The sequence below is a fragment of the Phyllostomus discolor genome, chromosome 9, assembly GCF_004126475.2.
Source record: "Phyllostomus discolor isolate MPI-MPIP mPhyDis1 chromosome 9, mPhyDis1.pri.v3, whole genome shotgun sequence".
NCBI lineage: Eukaryota > Metazoa > Chordata > Mammalia > Chiroptera > Phyllostomidae > Phyllostomus > Phyllostomus discolor.
Window position 1 is genome coordinate 49,680,824 of NC_040911.2, and position 24,324 is coordinate 49,705,147.

A 24,324-nucleotide genomic window follows, 5' to 3' on the forward strand; every position below is an offset into this window, starting at 1 on the left:
ACCCTCTTCCCCCACCTATTCCCACATTAGAATTCTGCCAAAAAAAACATTTGTCCTCCAATTGTCGTGGAATTCATAGAAAACTCTCCAGACGTTGAATTCACTGATTCTTTTAAAAATGATCTTTTCATGTGGTTGTGATTCTGATTTGGAAAACACTGTTCAAGCTGATTCATTTATTTCTCTGTAGTGTTTCATTTTCTGTGTATGTTCTTCAGCTATTTGGATAATATTGCCATTTTTGTATATTCATGTCCAATACTGGGAACAGAAACAATGGGTTTTAGGAATTCTGTGTGTATGACTGGGAAGTCATGTGCATGTCCTTACTAGTAATGTTTTTACTTCTGTGGCTGAGAAGTCCCCCAGAACTATTCTTGTGTGTTTTCCATCTCACCCTGAGACTTAGCCTTTCACTCTTTTGTTCATTGAAATCCGGTGCACTTTCATTGAGTGCCCGGTATGGTTGACCCAGAAATTAGTAAGAAGTGATTTGTTTTCTAGAAGCACAGTCCACTGAACACTGACAACAAAAGAGACATTTTTAGACAACCCTTTCCCACATGACCAACAGTTCTCCACCATTCTGGTGGTGGTCAGAGACATTTACCCAACTGAAACTATGGCCTTGCCTCCATCAGGACTGTAAGAACACTAAAAAAGGCGATCCATTCTTCCTTGTTTCCTGGGAAGGACGGAGACTTTGATCTTCACAGATCCCACTGTAAAGTGCTTTCTCTGTCTGTCTCTCAACCTCTCTCTCTTTGTCTCCTTATCCATCTAGTTCCTATCACTGCTTCTTCAGAGAGAATGAAAATGTCCAAACTCAGCCAGAGTTCAGCCTCAGTTCAGCAAGTAAACATTAACTAAGCTAGGTGCTAGGTCCAGATGCATATAACATGGTCTTCATTGTCTCAAAGATGAGTCACTGGGGGAGACCCAGTATGCCTAAATAAATGCTATGCCTATACCTAAAATCCTATAAGGACATAGATGAGGGAGGATATTGATGCCAATGGAGAATTAAGGACTTAACAAAATTCCACAAAGCCTTTAGAACCAGCTTTGATTATTTCCCTTCATTAAATTTACTCAAACATGCAAGCATTTATATAAACATCAGTGTTTCAGTGATTCTGTGGGAATTCTAAAATGTGCATCTATTTAGTCTAAGATGAAATACTGGTTATAAGATGAAAAAATTAAACATGCATTCCTTAGTGCTTGGACCTCAACCACAAACTGAACTAACAAAAAGAGTCATTAAATCACTGTGTGCTTAAAATAACAAATTTGAAAGAAAAATGTTCCAAGACATTAAACTTCAAAATGATCTCTGATTGTAATCACTTCTGCTCTTGGGCCTGTACATCATTTGGGCCTCCCTAAAACATCCATGGAGAGACCTGCAGAAGTCTTGGGAGGAAACATACCCAGGCCATGCTGAATGATTCAGTCAGGTGCTTGGTGTCCCCATAGGATGACATATTCTTAACAAATGGTTTGTGTCTAAATATCAGAGTCCAGAATCAGCTTCAAAACCCATAAAATATTTTTTGCCTGAAGATTCTGTGGAAATGGAGCAGCAGATATAGGTGGGCTCACTTGGGCTGGTGAGTAGGAATTCTTCTATAGAACTGGGGTGAGGGACAAATCAAGTGTCTTTCCTCAAAGGGCAGGACAGTCCTTGGGGCAGGTGTTGTCAGTTCTGGAAAGGGAAAAGTGAGTGTCAAAATCACCTGGAAGCCTTGTGAACTTATTCTCTCCTCCACTGCTCTGGCCTGCTGTCTCCCCTCATTGGAAGCCTCTTTTCTCCAAGGAAAGGCTGGCTGAAGCCATCTACCCAAACTGTGCAGGAGAAGGAGAAGTAATATGACTAAATTGTATAAAATTTCAAAATACACATCTCTACCCCAACTACTGATTGAGCATAACCAGAAAATCAGATACATATTCATAACCTTAAAATACTACTACTATGTTTAAAAACAATTACTTTCTGATTTTAATTGGTGGCTGGGTACTTAAATTCTATCAGCGGACATAAAAAATGGTGGGAGGATGAAGGAGATTGTAATGTGAGGGAGGGTCTTTGGTCTGGACCAGCCTAAACCCAAGGGCAGGGAGGGTACCTGGGATGGTGAAAAAACTGGAAACCAGATCTTAAAAGGAATGCTTCAAGAACTAGATGTTTACTACAGGCTAAAATAAAAGGGTAGATGACAGTGTTTCCTTCAAGTATTTGAGCACTATTGTTTGGAGAAGGAAAAAAAGCTTTATTTTGTTTGGCTCCAGAGGACAGAATTAGAGCAGATAGGAAGAAGTTACAAGGATCCAGGCTTTGCATCAATATAAAAACAACATTCTAACAGAGTTGTTTAGAAAAGCAATGATCATTCCCTAAAGAGGAAGGGATCCTGTCTTTGAAGTTTTCAGAAAGGACTGGAAGAAGCACCTGTCAGAGATGCTGGGAAAGATACCTGCCCCCGCCCCCCGGTCCGCCCACAACCTCCCCACTCCAATTTTGGATGGAGGGGTGAACCAGAAGGCTGCCAGAGTTCTTCCTGAGACATGAATTCACTGTTTCGAAGTCAACCATGAACAGCCAAGGCTGCTTTTCCTTGCTGATCCTCCAGGGGAAGAGAGGGGAGGGGAGGGGAGGGGAGGGGAGGGGTGGGGAGGTTGATTCATCTGTTTGTCTGCAGGGTGAGTCCTTTTTGAGTTGGCAAACAGGGATGCTGTAAACATTTTCCTACTCTGTCCCATATTTGTACAAACAAATGTGTTTTTACTAAAACTAATGTAAATATGTGCTTACAAATGAGTGCACTCGCCTCAAGCACTGACTAACCAAACAGACCTCTTTTTCAACCTAAATATCTAAGCCTAGTTGTTTTAAACATTAACTAATTTAAAAGAAAGAATCCACATTTGTCTTAATTCTTAACTACAGAAATAACTGATAACAAATCTGAAGCCTAGCACCTTCCACATAAGCAGGAAGGTAGATGCAGTCAGAGGCATAACATGAGCACCCAGTAGGTGGAACCCAGCAGTGAACAGAAAACTCCCATGGCACAATCCCACAGCATAAGCACGGAGGGCTCACCACTCATCCCTCCAAGAAGCATAAGAATGCTCAAAGGGCTGAGTCATTGTTAATCTAATAAGCACACCAGTCACCAGGGATCCGAGGGTAGTTATGAGGGTAATTTTTACCAAATGATACCTCAGTCTTCAAAAGAAAATAGAGTAAAAGACCATTTGCCCAACAGGCAAGACTCCAGAAGCATCCACACACCAGGACCATTCTATAGGGATTTAAAAATGAATAATAATTTTAAAATCTGCACCAACATAATATGCCATGATTCATGGCTATTGTGATGACATAATACATAGGTTGTAAATGACCCATCCATGACACTCTAGTATCTCTGTCTAAATAAAGTAATAGAGACCAGGTGGCATGCATCATAATGGACCAGAAGTGATTCCACCAAATTCCATGTGGTGAAAATCTTATGCATTTTATCCCAAAATGATCATTTCCTACTGAGTTGATAAGATTCTAGATTCATACAGAAAAATAAAACTTTGAAATGGAAAGTTGTAGCAAGAGAAGGTAGATGATACTGGCATATCTGTTCTAAAAAGAAGTTAAATCATTTTCCACAAACATTTCACAACAGTTCCTGATGATAAGTGATCTTGCCAAATCCACCCCTGCTTATCACAATGATTTCCCAGGAAATAATATTTCATACATCTTCTGTTATTGTATGATGTTTTGGGGCTATGTTTTAGGAAAATAAGTGAGGGCTAAAAATTATGATTTTCAGAATGGAAATCTACAAATTAACTTCCAGCCAAGATGGAGGCATAGGTAGACACACTGTGCCTCCTCATACAACCAAAATAAGGACATCAACAATTTAGAAACAAAATAACAACCAGAACTGATAGAAAATTGAACTGTATGGAAGTCTGACAACCAAGGAGTTAAAATAGACACATTCATCCACAACAGTATGAGGGGCGGAGTCGGGCATCTGGGTGGAGATGGATTGAGGCAAAAAAAACAGTGGCTTGTGAACCTCAGGCGCACAAGGCAGCAGCTGATGGACCCCAGGCATGCAAAATGGCAGTGGGCAGACCCCAGGCACAGGGTGGCAGTGGGTAGACCAAGTGAGGCAGCAATTGTGGAGTGAGGCACTGCTCAAGGTGGCTGGCTGACTGGGGGGGGTCCCACATTCCTGTGCAGATAAACCAGACAAGATTGGGGAGTGAGACAGACCATGCAACCCACATCTCCAGCACAAGGAAATAAAGCCTCAAAACATCTATTAAAAAGCACCTGTGGGAGTTGAGGTGTCAGGAGAGACTGCCAGCCTCACAGGAGAGTTGATTGGAGAGACCCACAGGGCCCTACAATGTGCACAAGCCCACCCACACAGGAATCAGCACCAGAAAGGCCCAGTTTGCTTAGAGGAAGCAGCAGAAATGACTGAAGTCTGGCAGAGAGTGGAGCAAGCACCATTGTTCTCTCCCTGACCCCTGCCCTACATACAGCATCACAACCCAGTGACTGGGTTGCTCCACCCTGGTGAACTCCTAAGGCTCTGCCCCTCACTACATAACAGACCCATCAAAACAAACAAACAAAAAAATGGCCCAAACGAGAAGAACAGATCAAAGCTACACAACGAATTCAACTAAGTGACGAAGAGATAGCCAACCTATCAGATACACAGTTCAAAGCACTGGTGATCAGGATGCTCACAGAATTGGTTGAATTTGGTTGCAAATTAGATGAAGAAATGAAGGCTACACTAAGTGAAATGAAGGAAAATGTGCAGGCAACCAGTAGTGATGGGAAGGAAACTGGGACTCAAATCAATGGAATGGACCAGAAAGAACAAAGAAACAATCAAACAGAAAGAATGAAGAAACAAGAATTCAAAAAAAGATGAGGAGAGGCTTAGGGACCTCCAGGATATCTTTAAACATTCTGACATCTGAATTATAGGCGTACCAGAAGGAGAAGAGGAAGGGCAACAAGTGGAAAAGTCATCTGAACAAATAATAAAGGAGAACCTCCCCATTTTGGCAAAGGGAATAGACTTCCAGAAAATTCAGGAACCTCAGAGAGTCCCAAAGAAGTTGGACCCAAGGAGGAACACACCAAGGCACATCATAATTACATTTCCCAAGATTAAAGTGAAGGAGAGAATCCTAGAAGCAGCAAAAGATAAGGAGACAGTCACCTACAAAGGAGTTCCCATCAGACTGTCAGCTGATTTCTCAAAAGAGACCTTGCAGGCAAGAAGGGGCCGGAAACAAGTATTCCAAGTCATGAAAGGCAAGGACCTATATCCAAGATTGCTCTATCCAGTAAAGCTTTCATTTAGAATGGAAGGGCAGATAAAATGCTTCTCAGATAGGGTCAAGTTAAAGGAGTTCATCATCACCAAGCCCTTATTATTTGGAATATTAAAGGGACTTATCTGAGAAAAAGAAAATAAAAAACATGTACAGTAAAATGACAGCAAACTCACAATTATTAACAACCATACCTAAAACAAAAACAAAACAAACTAAGCAAACAACTAGAACAGGAACGGAACCATAGAAATGGAGATCACAGGGAGGGTTAGCAACAGGGGAGTGGGAGGAGGAGAGAGGGGGAAAAGGTGCAAAGAATAAGTAGCATAGGTGGTAGGTAGAAAATAGACAGGGGAGGGCAAGAATAGTATGGGAAATGTAGAAGCCAAAGAACTTATATATATGACCCATGGTCATGAACTAAAGTGGGGGAATGTGGGTGGGAGAGGGTGTGCAGGGTGGAGGGGAATGAAGGGGGGAAATGGGGCAAGTATAATAGCATAATCAATCAAGTATATTTATAAAAAGAAATCTACAAATTAAACTTGTTTATTGACTTGATGTATACCAGTTTAGAAAGAACTCTTGATTCAAAGGCAGTAAATGTGAGTTTAAGTTTAGGTTCCCCAGTTTACTGGGTGAGGGGAACCTAGTCAAGTTCCTTATCTGCTAAGCAAGAGAGCAACATCTAGCCTGTCCACACCTGAAGAGTCATATGAATCAATACTGTGTGAATTCAAAAGCACATGAGACTTGGTGGTGGGTAGAAAAGTGCTGGGCATGAAGCCACAATCACCTGGGCTGGAATTGTGCTGCTCGCCACACACTCACTCTTGACACTTTTTAATGAAAGTTAGATTTTCCAGTTTGAAAAATGATGATTATAATTCCAAACTTTTAGGATTAAATACAATAATTTTTAGATGATCTCAGCAGGGTGATTTGAAAATAGAAGGTACTGAACACCAACAACATAGTATGTAACATTTATTAAGCACTTAATATATTCCCATCACCCTGCTAAGTAAGTGCTTTATATACATTCTGGAATTAAACGGTCATGACAACCTTGTGAGTATATAGTGTTACTAACCCCACCTCATATATGAGGATATTGAGTATCAGAATAGCTTTGTAACTCATTAAATGTCACACTGTTATTTCACTTTTCAAAGGAACATGCAGACATTCTTCATCCAATTGAGGATAGCTACTTGAGGAGCTAGTGAACGTATTCTAACAGTTTACTTCTATTCGTTTTTGAGAAATACTGTTAGAGCTAGGATATTAATCACAAAAAGAAATTGGTTTTATTACTTAATTCTTTTATGCTCTCTCTCTTTCTTTCCCTCTCTTTCTCTCTCTCCTTCCTTCCTTCCTTCCTTCCTTCCTTCCTTCCTTCCTTCCTTCCTTCCTTCCTTCCTTCCTTCCTTCCTTCCCCTCTCTCTCCTTCCTTCCTTCCCAAATTGTTATTACCCAGATTGCTCACCTACATTTATTAATAGACTCAGCTCAGTGATTTGATTTTCTACCATAATCTAGACACCATTAAGAAAGATTTGCCATCACTATAGGCATTCGACAGAACCTACTTTAGGATCTAAAGATTTATACATAAGAAAGTTTTGAGCAATGGAAACAGCTGGAATAAGCATAATATTTAAGGTGATTTTGGTTCCAAAAATCTGATTTATTTCTCAAAATAATACATAAAATTCCTCAGCATTGGGGGCCTGCTATTTTCTTTGCACAGTGCTCTCAGTGACTCCTTCTCTGAAAGTGGGTGTCTTGTCTCCCCCTTCATTTATGGCTCTTGGCATGAGTCATTTTAAACCATAACAGGAAGCTTTTTCTTTAAGCAGTGGGGGTGTTCTTAACTCCTGCAGTTTCTCCACATGCTCCATTGATTGGTAGCTTTTGCTTAGATTTCTGTTACACTCTTCATACTCCCTTCAAGGTGTCTGTTCTCAGCCATCTTTAATTTTAGTATGTATTTGTTTTCATATGCTTATGCCCCCTTAGAACAGCATTTACTATTTTATTCATCTATTTCCCATGTCAATTTATTATCATTTTCATTTTAAGTGATACAGACTGTCTCATCATGATTACAAGTGAGGTAAAATATTTAGCTCCAAGGAAACTTTTTCATAAAGGTACATAGGATTAGCATTTTCCAACTAGACACTTGAGTCTCAGAGGGATGAAGGGATGGCCCTGGTACACAACTTCTAAATGGCAGACCCAGAGTAGACCTCTTCCATGGCTTGAGGAAGGTAGAAGGTCCCCCAAACTTGTAGTAGAACCTCGGAAGACTGCTTCCTTTATTTTTCCTATGCAGGGCTGAGTACTGCTATCCCTACCTGGGACATGTGCAAATTTGTCACACAATGGAGAGCTATGATGCACTTCTCTACCACAGTGATACCTCTCCTTTGTATAAGGGTTTTTTGTTTACAAAGTTCTTTCAGTAGTGTTACCTTATTTGATCCCACTACCAACTCTGCAAAGTAGATTTAACAGAGTCGCAGAAGAATATTAGAAGAGGTGAAATGGTTTAGTGTTTTAGAGCTGGGTTTGGAATTACTCAGGTAACTGTGGGTTCCTCATCTTGCCTGACTTCTCTTCCATCTCTGAGCCTTACTATTTTTGTAGAGAAAATAGAGATGTCCAGTGGCACCTAGTACAGGATCTGTATAGATTCGTTGAGATATGACTAAGTGAATTTTCTAGGCCCCCCAGCTGTTGAATGTCAATTCTGCATAATAGCCAGTGCCCTTTCCACAATGCCCTGCTCTCTGTTCTGTCATGCCCACTTCTTTTAAGGGTGAGGAAGTGAAGATACTGGAGAAATAATTGACTTGCTAGGTCACAAGCAAGCATGAAGCAGGTTTACCCTAATACACATGCGTGAGAAGTGGCGTTGGGTGTGATGTCATACAGCTCTTGGGGCCATCTCTATGGGTTTAAACCATAGCTCAACGTTTATTATAAAAAGTGTGACTTTATTATAACAAGTGTGAGCTACCCCTTCTACCTCAGCTTACAGGGGCAACAAAAATGCTCACCTCAAAGGATTTGGAGTATTAAATGAGTTACTGCTTAAATATAATGGAATCTGGCATAGAGCAGCACCCAGTAAATGTCAGCTATTACCACTAATCAAAGTTTCACATGTTAGAGGACAGCTTTCTATTGGCCTATGAAATGGCTTCTACTACCCAGGGAATGACAAGGACCTGAGGTCTGCCCACAAGGAGACTTTATCTGAATCTGCTTCCATGCCACCTATATTTTTTCCAATGGCAGCTACTTTAGGGTCTTCAAGAATTTGGGGGAAGAGGAAGTGTAAAACATAGTTACAGAAGAGGAGGGAGGAGAAACTAATTCTAATTCATCATACTTTAAAAAATGTTTGTCACAGATAGAGTCAACCGCACTTATGTAGTGGCTGTGGTCATTACTGGGGGGAGGCTCATGGTGGGAAATTCAGCCATCATCAGCCACAACCCGGGACCCTTGAGTAGCCCAGCCCAGCCTCACAACCATGTCTATTGGGACATTAGTGAGCTCCTGTTGTTCTGAGTAGGTTATAGTCCACTAGGCCCTCTGTCTATGTTTTCTCACAAAAAACTCAGGCTCTCATTGTCTCAGGGTGCCTGGAGCCATATAACTAACCTTCCAAGGGCCACCTCTTGGCCCCAAATCTGTGATCCCAGGCAGTGGATGAAATTATGGCCAAATAAAGAAAAGGCCACTAGATTATTAATTTTGGCCCACATTGTTTCAGAGGACTTTTCTGTATGTCAGCCTAAGGCTGACATTTCCTTCATGGAAATTGTCCCAGGTAGCTGCATCCCCTCTGAAAGCTATCTCTTGCTTTCCATAAATATAAATTAAATGAGCAAGCCTTGATTTAAATGAAGGTGTTAGTAGTGTTCATTTTCTATGGTCAATTTTAATATAGGTAACTTAATATTGCTAATTTTAATATTGTGGGGAGTGGTTATACATTTCTCTTAGTTATTATTTTTTTATTTTGAATGCACTCCACAAGCACATTGTTAATTCTAGCCTTATGAAGAATTCCTGTATATTTTTCTAAAGATGGATGGTAATCGAAGTTCTTTAAGTATACTTTCCATGTTATGTGAAAGTCTTTAACTGTTTAAGAAAAACAATAGCACCAGCCATGCTTTCTTCTACATTTCTTTTAAGGATACTGTCTTAGACTGCTCAGGCTGCTACAAGAAATTACCATAGACTGGGTGGGTTCACAATCATTTATTTCTTGCAGTTCCAGAGACTAAAAGTGCAAGATCAAGGTGCCAGCAAATCTGGTGTCTAGTGAGAACTATCTTCCTGCTTTGCAGATGGCTGTGTTCACTTGGCAGAAAGAGAGACAGAGAGAGAGAGAGAGAGAGAGAGAGAGAGAGAAACACATTCTACTGTTCTTATAAGGGTACCAATCCCATCATGAGGCCTCCCCACATATAATCCAATTACCTTCCGAAGTCCTTAACTCCTAGTAACTTTCTATGGGGGTTAGCATTTCAACATACAGACTTGGGGGGAAGACAAATACACAGTGCATAACAGATAGTACATACTGCATAGCATGCCTTTCTATAGAGTCAGGAATCAGTGTGTCCAGGCATTCTTCTGGGTACTGGAAAAAACCACAGGCAGGTCACATTCAGGCACTGGCAGAGGTCTGTATTTTCCTCCTGATTTCAGGAGCCTGAAAACTTCAGAATGGGAATTGCTCATAATTAGAGAGCAAATACCTCACTTACTTCCTCTGAAAAGATACGCAGCAGAGATAACATTTCTATTCTGAAAAGCTTCCCAAACTCTGAGAGTATGACAAATACAATATAACATGTTAGAAAAGGTCAAACACATGTAAAATCGTTTGGAAACAAATCCCCAGAGCAGTTTTTAAAATGTGTGAGGTGGGTTGGTGGTAGGAGGAGGGGTAGGAAAGGGAGAGAAGAATCCAGAACCCAGCTGGACTTGCCTCCTGAAGAAGGAGAAAGTCATTGTTTAATGGAAGTCAAAAGACCCAAAAGCCCTTGAACAGTGTCTCTGTTTTCCCCAGAACCACTCTGAAGACAAAGCTGATGGTGAAGTACACAGACCTACCTTCTCTGACTCACATCCCATGTCCTTGGGCACCCTTTTTCAGTAATTACATCTCTTCAGATTCATTCTCTCTTTTTTTTCTCCAGGGAATTCTCCATCCATAATCACCACTTCCTTAAAGTCTCCAACTAATTGTCCTCCTACATAATTTCTTTGGTCTTCCTCCACTTCATCTATGTTGTCTGAAGTGGAATTACCTGAAACCCATTTTGCAATCATCTCATCTTTAGCAACCATTTTATTCCTGTTACTCATCACGGATCAGAATCATTGTTATTTTTAATGACACAACTAAAAATTCCAGTCTCGGCAGGTTTCAACCAACAAGCTCTTCTAAAGTAACTCATAATTGGCTCCACTGCTAATCACTCAAAGGCTTACATTCTATGACCTCTAACAGTTGAATCATGGCCTAAACACCCACCATGTAAATATCCAGGGTCTTTATAACTACAATCCTCCACAGGTAATTTCCTGTAAGGTTCTGGTAATGTCCTCTCTGAATCTGAGCCTAATGATCAGTCTTCAGGCCTCTACACATTTATTTCTTTTTTTCTAACACTCACAGCACACTATCTTTGTATTTAAAAATATTTGTAATAAAATTTAGCTATTGTTTGTTGAGTATCTACCATCTGTCAGTTACCCTGCTAGGTATTTTGACATCAGGTTTCCATACTCAGACATCTCCTTGAATATTTGGTATTTTCCCACTTTTTAATTTATGTATCCATTTAAGTGCAAAGTGATGTCTCAACATTGTAATTTATATTTTTCACTGAAATGGTCTACTTAATCACTCCTTTGTCATTAATCTGTACTACTACTTTATCATATATTAAGTTCCCAAATATACAGGGGTCTGTGTCTGAGTTCTCTGTGCTATTTCATTGGCCTATATATCTGTTCTTGGCCAGAGGCATACTATTTTTACTGCTGTGCCTTTGAACTATATCTTAATAGCTTGTAGCACAAGATCCTATTCTGTGCTCTCCTTTGTTAAAGTTGACTTAACTCTTTGTAGACCATCAAATATTAGAATATTATGCAATGAATATTTTTAATGACTTTATAAAGTGCATATATATATATATATATCTGCCATTTGAGGTAGTTTTGAAATTACAGAACAATAGTGCAAGAATTAATAACTCAAAAAATTGTCATTTCAATTGAAAACATGATAAAAAATTTTTAAAAATTTTATTGTTGCTCAATTACAGTTGTCTCCATTTTCTCCCCATTGCTCTCCCCTGTCCACCACCCTGTCACACAGTCAATCCTCCCCACTACCGTCCTTATCCATGGGTCCTTTATACATGTTCCTTGACCTGATCCTTCCGCTTCTTTCTCCCATTTTACCACTCCCCCCACCCCTCTGGGCACTGTCTGCTTGTTCTTCATTTCCATGTCTCTGGTTCTATTTTCATCACTTATTTCTTTTGTTGATTAGATTCCACTTACAGGGGAGATTGTATGGTATTTGTCTTTCACCCCCTGGCTTATTTCACTTAGCATAATGCTCTCCAATTCCATCCATGTTCTCACAAAAGGTAGGAGCTCCTTCTTTCTGCTGTGTAGTATTCCCTTTTATAACTGTCCACAGTTTTTTTGATCAACTCATTTACTGATGGGTACTTAGACTGTTTCCAGCATGTGGCTATTATAAATAGTGCTGCTATGAACATTGGGTGCATAGGTTCTTTTGAATTGGTGTTTCAGGATTCTTAGGGTATATACCCAGAAGTAGGATTGCCAGGTCAAAAGGCAGTTCCAGTATTAGTTTTCTAAAGAAGTTCCATACTGTTTTCCACAGTGGCTGTACCAGTCTGTTTTCCCACCAGCAGTGCATTCAGGTTCTCTTTTCTACACATCCTCCCCAGCACTTGTTTGTTGATTTGTTAATGATGGCCATTCTTACTGCTGTGAAGTAGTATCCCATTGTGGTTTAATTTGCATGTCTCTGATGCTAGTGATGTTGAGCATCCTTTCATATGTCTCTGTTTATGTCCTCATTAGAGAAGTGTCTGTTCAAGTCTTTTGCCCATTTTTAAATTGGGTTGTCTGTCTTAGTGGACTGGAGTTGTGTGAATTCTTTATATATTTTGGAGATCAAACCCTTGTCCAAGGTATCATTGGCAAATATGTTTTCCCATACAGTTGGTTTCCTTTTCATTTTGCTGATGTTATCTTTAGTTGTGCAGGAGCTTTTTAATTTCATATAGTCCTATTTGTTTTTTAAAATATATTTTATTGATCATGCTATTACACTTGTCCCATTTCCCCCCTTCATTCCCCTCCACCCTGCACACCCTCTCCCACCCACATTCCCCCACTTCAGTTCACGTCCATGGGTCATATATGTAAGTTCTTTGGCTTCTACATTTCCCATACTATTCTTGCCCTTCCCTGTCTATTTTCTACCTACCACCTATGCTACTTATTCTTTGCACCTTTTCCCCCTCTCTCCTCCTCCCACTCCCCTGTTGCTAACCCTCCCTGTGATCTCCATTTCTATGGTTCTGTTCCTGTTCTAGTTGTTTGCTTAGTTTGTTTTGTTTTTGTTTTAGGTATGGTTGTTAATAATTGTGAGTTTGCTGTCATTTTACTATACATGTTTTTTATCTTCTTTTTCTCAGATAAGTCCCTTTAATATTCCAAATAATAAGGGCTTGGTGATGATGAACTCCTTTAACTTGACCCTATCTGAGAAGCATTTTATCTGCCCTTCCATTCTAAATGAAAGCTTTACTGGATAGAGCAATCTTGGATATAGGTCCTTGCCTTTCATGACTTGGAATACTTGTTTCCGGCCCCTTCTTGCCTGCAAGGTCTCTTTTGAGAAATCAGCTGACAGTCTGATGGGAACTCCTTTGTAGGTGACTGTCTCCTTATCTTTTGCTGCTTCTAGGATTCTCTCCTTCACTTTAATCTTGGGAAATGTAATTATGATGTGCCTTGGTGTGTTCCTCCTTGGGTCCAACTTCTTTGGGACTCTCTGAGGTTCCTGAATTTTCTGGAAGTCTATTCCCTTTGCCAAAATGGGGAGGTTCTCCTTTATTATTTGTTCAGATGACTTTTCCACTTGTTGCCCTTCCTCTTCTCCTTCTGGTACACCTATAATTCAGATGTCAGAATGTTTAAAGATATCCTGGAGGTCCCTAAGCCTCTCCTCATCTTTTTTTGAATTCTTGTTTCTTCATTCTTTTCTGTTTGATTGTTTCTTTGTTCTTTCTGGTCCATTCCATTGATTTGAGTCCCAGTTTCCTTCCCATCACTACTGGTTGCCTGCACATTTTCCTTCATTTCACTTAGTGTAGCCTTCATTTCTTCATCTAATTTGCAACCAAATTCAACCAATTCTGTGAGCATCCTGATCACCAGTGCTTTGAACTGTGTATCTGATAGGTTGGCTATCTCTTCGTCACTTAGTTGAATTCGTTGTGTAGCTTTGATCTGTTCTTCTCGTTTGGGCCATTTTTTTGTTTGTTTGTTTTGATGGGTCTGTTATGTAGTGAGGGGCAGAGCCTTAGGAGTTCACCAGGGTGGAGCAACCCAGTCACTGGGTTGTGATGCTGTATGTAGGGCAGGGGTCAGGGAGAGAACAATGGTGCTTGCTCCACTCTCTGCCAGACTTCAGTCATTTCTGCTGCTTCCTCTAAGCAAACTGGGCCTTTCTGGTGCTGATTCCTGTGTGGGTGGGTTTGTGTACATTCTAGGACCCTGTGTGTCCCTCCAATCAACTCTCCTGTGAGGCTGGGAGTTCCTCCCGGCACCTCAACCCCCACAGGTATTTTCAGTTTGTGTTTTGAGGTTTTATTTCCCATTGCTGGGACCCTCGTTTGAGTGGTCTGTCTCACTCCCCAGTTTCACCTTGTTCATCTGTGCACAAATGTGGGATTGACCGGTTCCACAAGCCACATTGTCCACCAAGCCCCTCCACAATCTGCCGCCTTGCTGGGTCTGCCTGCTACTGCCTTGCATGTCTGGGGTCCACCAGCTGCTGCTTTGTGCACCCAGTGTCTGCCAGCCACTGCTTTTTTTTTTTCCTTTGGCCTTGACCCTTCTTGCCTGACTCCACCCCTTCTACTAGTCTGGATGAATGTGTCTACTTTAACTCCTTGGTTGTCAGACTTCCATACAGTTCAATTTTCTGTCAGTACTGGTTGTTATTGTGTTTCTAAATTTTTGTTGTCCTTATTTTGTTTGTGCAAGGAGGCACAGTGTGTCTAGCTACACATCCATCTTTGCCATAAGTCCCCCTATTTGTTTGTTCTTTCCTTTATATCCCTTGCTTTAGGGGACATATATTGCTTAGGTGAAAATATTGCTTCATGGGATGTCTGAAATTTTCCTGCCTATGTTTCCCTCTAGGACTTTTATGGTGTCATGACTTATATTTAAGTCTTTTTTCTATCCTGAGTTTATTTTTCTGTATGGTGCAAGTTGGTGGTCGAGTTTTATTGTTTTGCATGTAGCTGTACAGATTCCCCAAACCATTTGTTGGTTACTATTTTTACTCCATTTTATGCTCTTGCTCCCTTTGTCAAATATTAATTGACCTTAGAGACATGGGTTTATTTCTGGGCTGTCTATTCTGTTCCATCTTTGTGTCTGTTCTTTTGCCAGTACCAGACTGTTTTGATTACAGTGCCCTTGAAATATAGTTTGATATCAGGCATTGTGATCCCTCCTACTTTGTTCTTCTTTCTCAGAATTGCTGAGGTTATTTGGGGTCAGTTATAGATCCATATAAATTTTTGAAATACTTGTTCTATATTTGTGAAATATGTCATTGGTATTTTAATAGGGATTTTATTGAATTTATAAATTGGGGTAGTATGGGCATTTTAATGATGTTAATTCTTTCAATCATGAACATGGTTTATGCTTCCATTTATTTGTATCTTCCTTAATTTCTTTCTTCAGGGTTGTTTAGTTTTCTAGTACACGTCTTTTACATCCTTGGTTAGGTTTATTTCTAGGTACTTTATTTTTCTTGTTGCTATAGCAAATGATATATTTTTCTTGATTTCTATTTCTGATATTTCATTGTTGGTATGCAAACATGCTTTTGCTTTTGGAATATTGACTTTGTATCCTGCTGTTTTGCCAAATTCACTTATTAGGTTGAGCAGTTTTTTGGTGGAGTCTATAGGGTTTTCTATGTATACTATCATGTCATCTGCAAACAATGACATTTTTACTTCCTCCTTTCCAATTTGGATGCCTTTTATTTCTTTTCCTTGTCTGATAGCTGTGACTAGTACTTCCAATGTTATGTTGAATAAAAGTGGTGAAAGTGGACATCCTTCTCTTGTTCCTGATCTTAGTGGGAAAACTGAGTTTTTGCCTGTTGAGATGATGTTGGCTGTAGGTTTCTCATATATGGCCTTTATTATATGGAGGTATACTCCCTCTTTGCTAAGTGTTTTTTTATCATAAATGGGTGCTATACCTTATTAAGTACCTTTTCTGCATCTATTGATATGATCATGTGATTTTTGTCTTTCCATTTTGTTTATGTGATGTATTATGTTTATCGACTTGCAAATATTGTACCATCCTTGCATCCCTGGGATGAATCCCAGCTGATCATGGTGTATAATCTTTTTGATGTATTGCTGGATGCAGTTTGTGAATATTTTGTTGAGGAGTTTAGCATCTAGTTTCATCAGGGACATTGGTCTGAAGTTTTCTTTGTTGTGTCTTTCTGGTTTTGGGATTAGGATGATGCTGGCTTCATAATAATAGTTTGGGAGTCTTCCCTCTTCTTGGATTTTTTGGAAAAGCTTGTGAAGGATAGGGGTTAGCTCTTCCTTAAATGTTTTGTTAAATTCTCCTGTGAAACCATCCAGTTCAGGCTTTTGTGTACTGGGAGTTTTTGACTACTACTTCAACTTCACTAGCTATTATTGTCTGTTCAGGCTTTCTACTTCTTCTTCATTCAGTTTTGGAATATTACATGTATCTAGAAATATACCCATTTCACCCAGGTTTTCAAATTTCTTAACATATAGTTGTTCATAGTAATTTTTTACAGTCCTTTGTATTTTTCTGGTATTTGTCTTAATTTCTCTTCTTTCATTTCTGAGTTTATTTATTTGGGTCTTCTCTCTTTTTCTTTATGAGTCAGGTTAAAGGTTTGTTGGTTTTGTTTAGCTTTTCAAAAAACCACCTTCTGGATTTATTCATCCTTTCAATTGTGCTTTTAGTCTGTGTCATTTAATTCTGCTCTGATCTTCATTATTTCCATCCTTCTGCTCGTTCTGGACTTTGTTTGTTGTTGTTCTGGTAGATATAGAGTTAGGTTGTTTATTTGAAATGTTTCTATCTTTTTTTAGGTAAGCCTGTAGTGCTATGAACTTCCCTTTCAGGACTGCCTTCACTGTGTCCCATAGGTTTTGGGTTGTTGCATGTTTATTTTCATTTGTTTCCAGAAACTTTTTGATTTCTTCCTTGATCTCATTGTTAACCCATACTTTGTTTAATAGCATGTTATTCAGTCTCCATGAATTTGACTGTTTTTGAGATTTTTCACTGAGGTTGGTTTCTATTTCAGTCCCTTGTGATCTGAGAAAATGGTTGATATGATTTCAATTTTCTTGATTTTCTTTGAGGCTTGTTTTATGTCCTATCATGTGGTCTATATTTGAAAGTGCTCATTGTGCACATGAAAAGAATGCGTATTTTGCGTCTTTGGGGTGAAAGGTTGTGTATATATCAATTAAGTGCATTTGATCTACTACATTGTTCAGTATCACAATATCTGTATTCGTTCTTTGGAAGATCTATACATTGTTGACAGTGGGTTATTAAAATTCTCTACTATAAGTGAGATGCTATCTATATATTTCTTGAAGTCCTCCAAGATTTTCCTTATATATTTGGGTGCTCCTACATTGGGTGCATATATGTTTACAATGTTTATGTGTTCTTGATGAATTCTTCCCTTGAGTATTATGAAGTTTCCTTCTGTGTCTCTTTTTATGGCCTTTGTTTTGAAGTCCATTTTCTCTTGTATAAGTATTACTACCCTGGCTTTTTTTTTTTCCTGTCCATTTGCTTAGAATATTTTTTTCCAACCCTTCAGTTTCAGTCTGTGTATGTCTTCTCTTCTGAGGTGGGACTCTTGTAGACAGCACATGAGCAGATCATCTTTTCTTATCCATTTAGCTGCCTTATGCCTTTTGATTAGATCACTGAATCCATTTATATTTAATATTATTATTGATAGGTACTTATTCATTGCCATTTTTCCTCTTTGTACCTGTTTTCTCTCTCTCTTTTCTTTCATCTTCTTAAAGCAATCCCTTTAGTATGTGTTACAATGCTGTCTTGGTGGAGATGTATTCTTTTAGCCTTCTTTTGTCTGGGAAACTCCCTATTTCACCTTACATTTAAATTAGAGCCCTGCTGGGTATAGTAGTCTGTGTTGCAGCACTTTCCCTTTCATTACCTGGAATATTTCTTGCTGTTCCCTTCTGGCTTGTAGTGTCTCTATTGAGAAATCAGTAACTAGCCTTATTGGAGCTCTCTTGTATGTTACTTCCTATTTCTCCCTTGGTGCCTTAAGATTCTCTTTGTCTTTGAATTTTCCCATTTTAATTATGAGTTGTCTTCTTTGGATTTCTGTTGATTGGGATTCTCTGTGATTTCTAGACTTCTGTGACTTTTTCTCTCATCAAATTTGGGAAGTTTTATGTTATCACTTTTTCAAACAGGTATTTTATCCACTGCTCCTCTTCTTCTCCTTCTGGTATCCTATTATACAAATATTATTATGTTTCATGCTGTCCTGCAATTCCCTTAACCCCTCTTCACTCTTTTTGAGTCTTTTTTCTTTTCTTGCTCTTTCTGGTGTTTTTTTCCTACCTTGTCCTGAAGCTTGCTGATTTGATCCTCTGCTTCATCTAGCCTGCTTTTGATTCCTTCTATTATGTTCTTCAATTCAGAAATTCTATTCTTTAATTTTTTTTATTTTTAATTGTTGTTCGAGTACAGTTTTCTTTTACTCCCATTCCAGCCCACCCCACAGTGCTCCCCACCTCTCTCCCATTTCCATTCCCCCTAGTTTTTGTCCATGTGTCCTTTATACTTGTTCCTGTAAACCCTTTCCCTTTTCCCCTATTCTTCATTTCCGCCTGCTTCTTATTGATAGTTTCTATGCCCTTTTTCATGCTGATATAGTTCACAGTAAGCCCTTGTAGCTTCCCTGTAGTTCTTTGTATTCTCACAGAGCCCATTGAGCTTCTTTAAGTTTCCTTATAACCACTGTTTTGAATTTAATGTGTGATAGTTTACTTGCCTCTATTTCATGTAGCACTCTTTCTGAGGATTCCTCCTTTCCTTTTAATTGGGGGTTATTTATTTGTCTCCTCATTTTAGGAGATATTCTTCTTGTTTGTTTTTGTTTGTTAAATTGATCTGTTTGTTTTGACTCTTTGTCTCTGAACTTCTAGGAAATACGTAGGAGACCTATGTATTTCGGTGGTGCAGTCTCCTTGATCTCCTGAACTTGATGCTATTGGGATGCCCTTTATGCCATTTATGTTGGCTCTATAGACAGAATTGGGTTTAGATTAGTTCCTTCCCTGCAGTTGGCTGACTGAGGGTCTCTCCATCCACAATGTCTTGTATGTTGTTGTGTAAGTGCTGCCAGAACAAAACTACACAGCCCAGGAAACAAACCTACATCCACAAAAATAACTCCCCCCCCCCCCCCACAATCCTACAAACAGCAAATAAACCAGTATTTAAAAGACTGTAAAAAGATTAAGATTATTATAAGAAAGGAGAAGCAAATATGAGATGACTAACTGAAAAAAAAATGATTTTGAGAAGGTTGATGGAGGAGCACTAGTAAGACTAGGAAATTGGGGCAATGCAAGGAGAAAAAGTAAAATTTACATCATCAATTAAAAGGGGGAATATAGAAGGTGGAATGGAGTAAAAGAAGGGAAGCATACAGTATTAAGTTTAAACAGAAATTAAAAAGAATAAAGTGAGAGAGAGAAAGAAAAATGAAAAAAAAGTTGAGATAAAAAGGAAAAGGTAGGGTAGGATGAAAGAGAAAAAAAAAAAAGGCTATGACGGGACAAAATTAAAATTTGAGACCAAAAAAAGAGTAGGAGAAAGCAATGGTAGAGTTTGAGATTTCAAATACAAAATTAGTGAAGATGTAGAGATAAAATTTTAAAAATGAACAACAACTACTCCATACACAACCAATAAGCAAAGATTGCTAAGGGTGGAGAGGGAACGTGGGTATTTTAAGAGCGGTGGAAAAGAATGTTAGATGACCATTGACAAGAAAATTGATTTTGAGAGGCTGGACAGGAAAGAAATAGTAAGAGTGCAGAATGAAAACAAGTTTTAGTAAGAGAGAAAACAAAATTTAAAACAAAAACAATAAAAGGAAAGAAGAAGGTAAATAGGGTAAGAGAAGGGAGAGGTAAAATATGTGAATTGAAATAAACTACAGTGTAAAATCTAAGGACTTAATATGCACAAACTTGAAGGATAGGAAATTAATATTAAAAAACTATGCAGGAAAGAATATATTACAAATCATAGAGAAGACCATGGTGGGTTTCATCTCAGTAGCATGTAGCATTTACCACTGTTTTTTCTTTCTGGTCTGGTGATGTCAGATGGTGGCCCAGTCTGGCATTAGTAAGCCTGTTTGATATACCAGAGCTCTACCATCTGTGGCTGACTCCTTCAGTTGTTAATCTAGTCAGTCTGCACTCAGCAGTCAGGCTTAAGCAGCATAGATGGGGGTACAGTCCTTGGGGGTGAGGCTATTGCTTCCCCTCAGGCTGCTGACACTTGGAGGGGAGTGGTCTGCCTGAGCAAGATGAGTCCTACAGTATGGGGGATGACTCAGCACCAGGATCCTGGTGGCTGATCTCTCAAATCTCTCCCCAAAGCCACTGTCCCCAGTCTCCTCATGCATCTCTAGTCCACTTTTTCCCACCTTTGCTTGAGCCCAGGGTAAGTGGCTGAATATGAAAAATTTATGTGTTGGCCCTTGAGAAGCTTTTTTGCATTTCTAGCTGTCTCTGGCAGAGAGAAACCCTGCTACTTACTGCTTCTGGATGTTATCTGTGTACTTTTTGGGCACTGGTGCTTCCCAGCTTGGGATTGAGACCCCACACTTCTCATGGGGAACCCCCTGGTCCTAAAATATCACTCTGGCCCTTCAACTACCTCCTGTGGGAGCCCAGCCAGCCCTTTCATATCTCCTCTGCACTCTCTACCAGTACATATTGTGTTGAAGCTGTTTCTTCTGTTTGTCCATGGTTATAAGGCTTCTTTCCCGCTATTGTTCAGTTTATTCAGATGATTTCTCCTCAATTCAATTGTGATTCCAGATTGGTCCTTGGAGGATGTCAGTGTAACTGCCACTCACCCCTCCACCATCTTAGATCATCTCAAAAACATGGTAATTTTCCAATGATTTAGATTGTATTTTACAAAGTTTAATTAAAATATAACATTTTTCTTTTCTTTGAATCTTCTTATTTTATTTTATTTTTTATTGCTGTTCAAGTATAGTTGTCTTTATTTTCACTGCACCATGTCCCTCTACCCCACCCATCCCTGCCTCCCACCCTTGAACTTGCCCCCTTTGACTTTGCCCATGTGTCCTTTATATATGTTCCTTGATGTACCTTCTCCTATTATCCTCCATTATCCCTCTACTCCTTCCCCTCTCATTTCTGTCAGTTTGTTCTTTATTCAATGTCTTTGGTTAAAATATAACATTATTCTAAACAGCTTTTATTCATGATTTTTTAATTCCTGATGCTTTATAGATTTTGTTACAATTGTGAATAGTGTCTTATTTTTTCTAATATTTTCAAGTTCTTTATTAATCAGCTTGAAAAATGCTGTTGATTTTTGAAATTTGACCTTGCTAAACTGTGATTCTTCCTGTTGTGTTTTGTTGAATTTTTAATGATCAGAATGTCTGAAAATAATGATAGGCTTATCTCTTCCCTTTTAATCATCACACCATTTTTTCCTTTCTTCTTGATAATGATGGCCAGCACCTACAGTACCAGATTAAACTGTAAAAATAATAAGCAGTCAAGAGAATGTGACTTATTAATGACCCAGATATTGGAACTAACAGAGAATTTAAATGTTAAGGAATCTAGTAAAACAGATGGACAACATGCATAAACAAATGGGGAATTTTGACAGAGATAAACTATAAAAGTGTTAAAAAAAGAAACTAGCAATAAAAAACATGATAACAGAGTTGAAGAATTTCTTCAGCGTGTTCATTAGAAAAATGAATACACAAGAATAAAAAGAATCAGTGAAACCAGATTGGTAAATAGAGTTATACTACATGAAACACAAAGAACAAAGAGAAAAAGTAATAAAGTATGTAAGAGTTTAGGACAATATTAAATACATATTGAAATAGATACAGAGAGAGAATGGACTGAAAAAAACTGAGGAAAGAATGGCTGATAATTCATGAGAGTCAAAAAACTAAAGATTTAAGAAGCTCAGGAAAACTGAAGCAGGATAAATAAAAAGAAAAGCATACATAGTTACATCATAATCTAACTACAGAAAACTAAAGATAAAAGATAAAATATTGAATGCAGCTAGAGAATGAAGAAAACTTACACAGAAGGAAAAAAATCAATAATTACTGTCAACTTCTCATCAGAAAGTGGTGAAGACTATAAATTAATTAAAAGACATTTTAAAGTATTAAAAAAAATCAACCAACCCTGCATTTTATATTCAGTGAAAATATCTTACAGACATTAAGGCAGAACAAAGACTTTTAGATAAATAAAACTTGAAAAATTAACTGCCAACAAATACTGAAGAAAGTTTTTCAGGAAGAGTAGGATAACAGATGGAAAACTGGATGTACACAAAGAAAATAGAGGTGATGGGTGTAATAAAAATGATCTTAATTCTAATAGACATATTTCTTACTTTTAATACCTTTGGAAGATAATTGAACATATAAAGCAAAAATATTTATTACATATGTAGAAACAAACCAAGAGACAACAATAACATTATAAACACATACTTTTGCTATAAGGAAAGATTTAAATAAGATTCAAAAATCTTATAACATAATACACAAAATGTCCAGGATATAACTGAAAATCATTTATCAGACCATGAACCAAAAAAATCTGAAACTCAATGAGAAAGACAATTAACAGAGGTAAACATGGAGGTGACACATATGTTGAAATCATCAGAGGGATTTTAGAGCAGCCATCACAAAAATGCTTCAGCAGGCAACTATGAACATGTTTGAAACAAATAAAAAACACCAAATCTTAACAAAGAAATGGAGGAAATACAAAAAAAGAAGAAACAATGAAAATTTTAGAACTTAGATATTTAATAACTGAAATTAAAAACTATGGATGAGTTCAATAGAATAATAGAGAGGACAAAATAATCAGTGAGCTTGAAGATGAAACAATAAAAATTACCCCATTCTAACAATAGAAAAAACCTTTTGTTTTGAAAAACAAAATGAACAGAGACTCCGGAATTGTGGTACTATAACAACAAATAATCTAATACTTGTGTCATAAAAGTCTCACAAGACAAGAAGAAAGGAAAAGAGGCTTAAGAAACATTCAAAGAAGTAATGACTAAAATTTCCCAAATTTGGCAAAAGACATAAATCTAAAGATTCAAGAAGTTGAGTGAGCTCCAAACAAAAACCCAAAGAAATTCATGCCAAGACACAATGTAATCAACTTTTTGAAAACTAAAAATAAGGAAAATATCTTGAAAGTAGCAAGAGAGAGAAATAACACCTTATCTAAAAGGGAAACAATTTGAATACCAATGAATTTCTTATCCTAAACTGTAGAAATCAGAAGGAAGTGTCACAAGATTTTTTAAAGGCCAAAAGAAAATAACTGTCAACTTGTTATCAGTGAAATCAGGGTTCTTGCAGTGTGTAAAGGAAAAGAATTTCCTGAGACCCATGTGGGATGGTGGTGCTCTGTGGCACAATTTACTGGTGATGTACAATTAAGGGAGTTCCCATCCTGACTTCTCAATGTCCCATAGCACCCTGGAAAAAGTCCAATCCTATCTTCAGTAGGGCCAGGATGGAGACTACTGTCCAAAGTTTATGCTCCATATTAAAGTCCAGTCCAGTCCAGTATCTGGCTAGCCCAGTGAGTGTTTCCAGCTATAGTCCATTGTTCTGCTTTGATATTCAGGCATCCTCCTGGAGGCCATAGCAACATGGTTGCTAAGGCCATGTGATCATGGAGAGAATGATTACCTGTGTGTACCATGTAGGTATGGGTCACAAGCAAGAAAGAGAGTGCTTCTTTGTTCCCCTGAGATTATATTAGCTTAGGCTTGGGATGGACCATGTGCTTTTTCAGAAGAACCAATCAACTTCCCAAACTATCATGGACTTTGGATGGGTCCAAATCCCCTAGTTAGACTGATAGGCCTTTTTAGTTTAGCACCTTCCCCTACATCCCCCAATAATCTGGTACTGGAGGGGGAAGGGAAAGTGTTAATATCCTTAGCAGAGTATAATGCTGCCGTCCCCTGGAATCTGAAGAGCTGTGGCTGCGTGGTGAAGCAAAAGGCTCCTGCTTCCTAGTTTGTTAATCTCAATGTCAAGTTTCCTTTGCTTCTCTTTTCTAGCTAAATACCAACAGTAACAAACACAGCAAAAATGACCTTCAAGAATGAAAGGGAAACCAACACATTCTCAGATGAAGAAAAGTAAGAAATTTGTCACTAGTAAACCTGCTCTAAAAG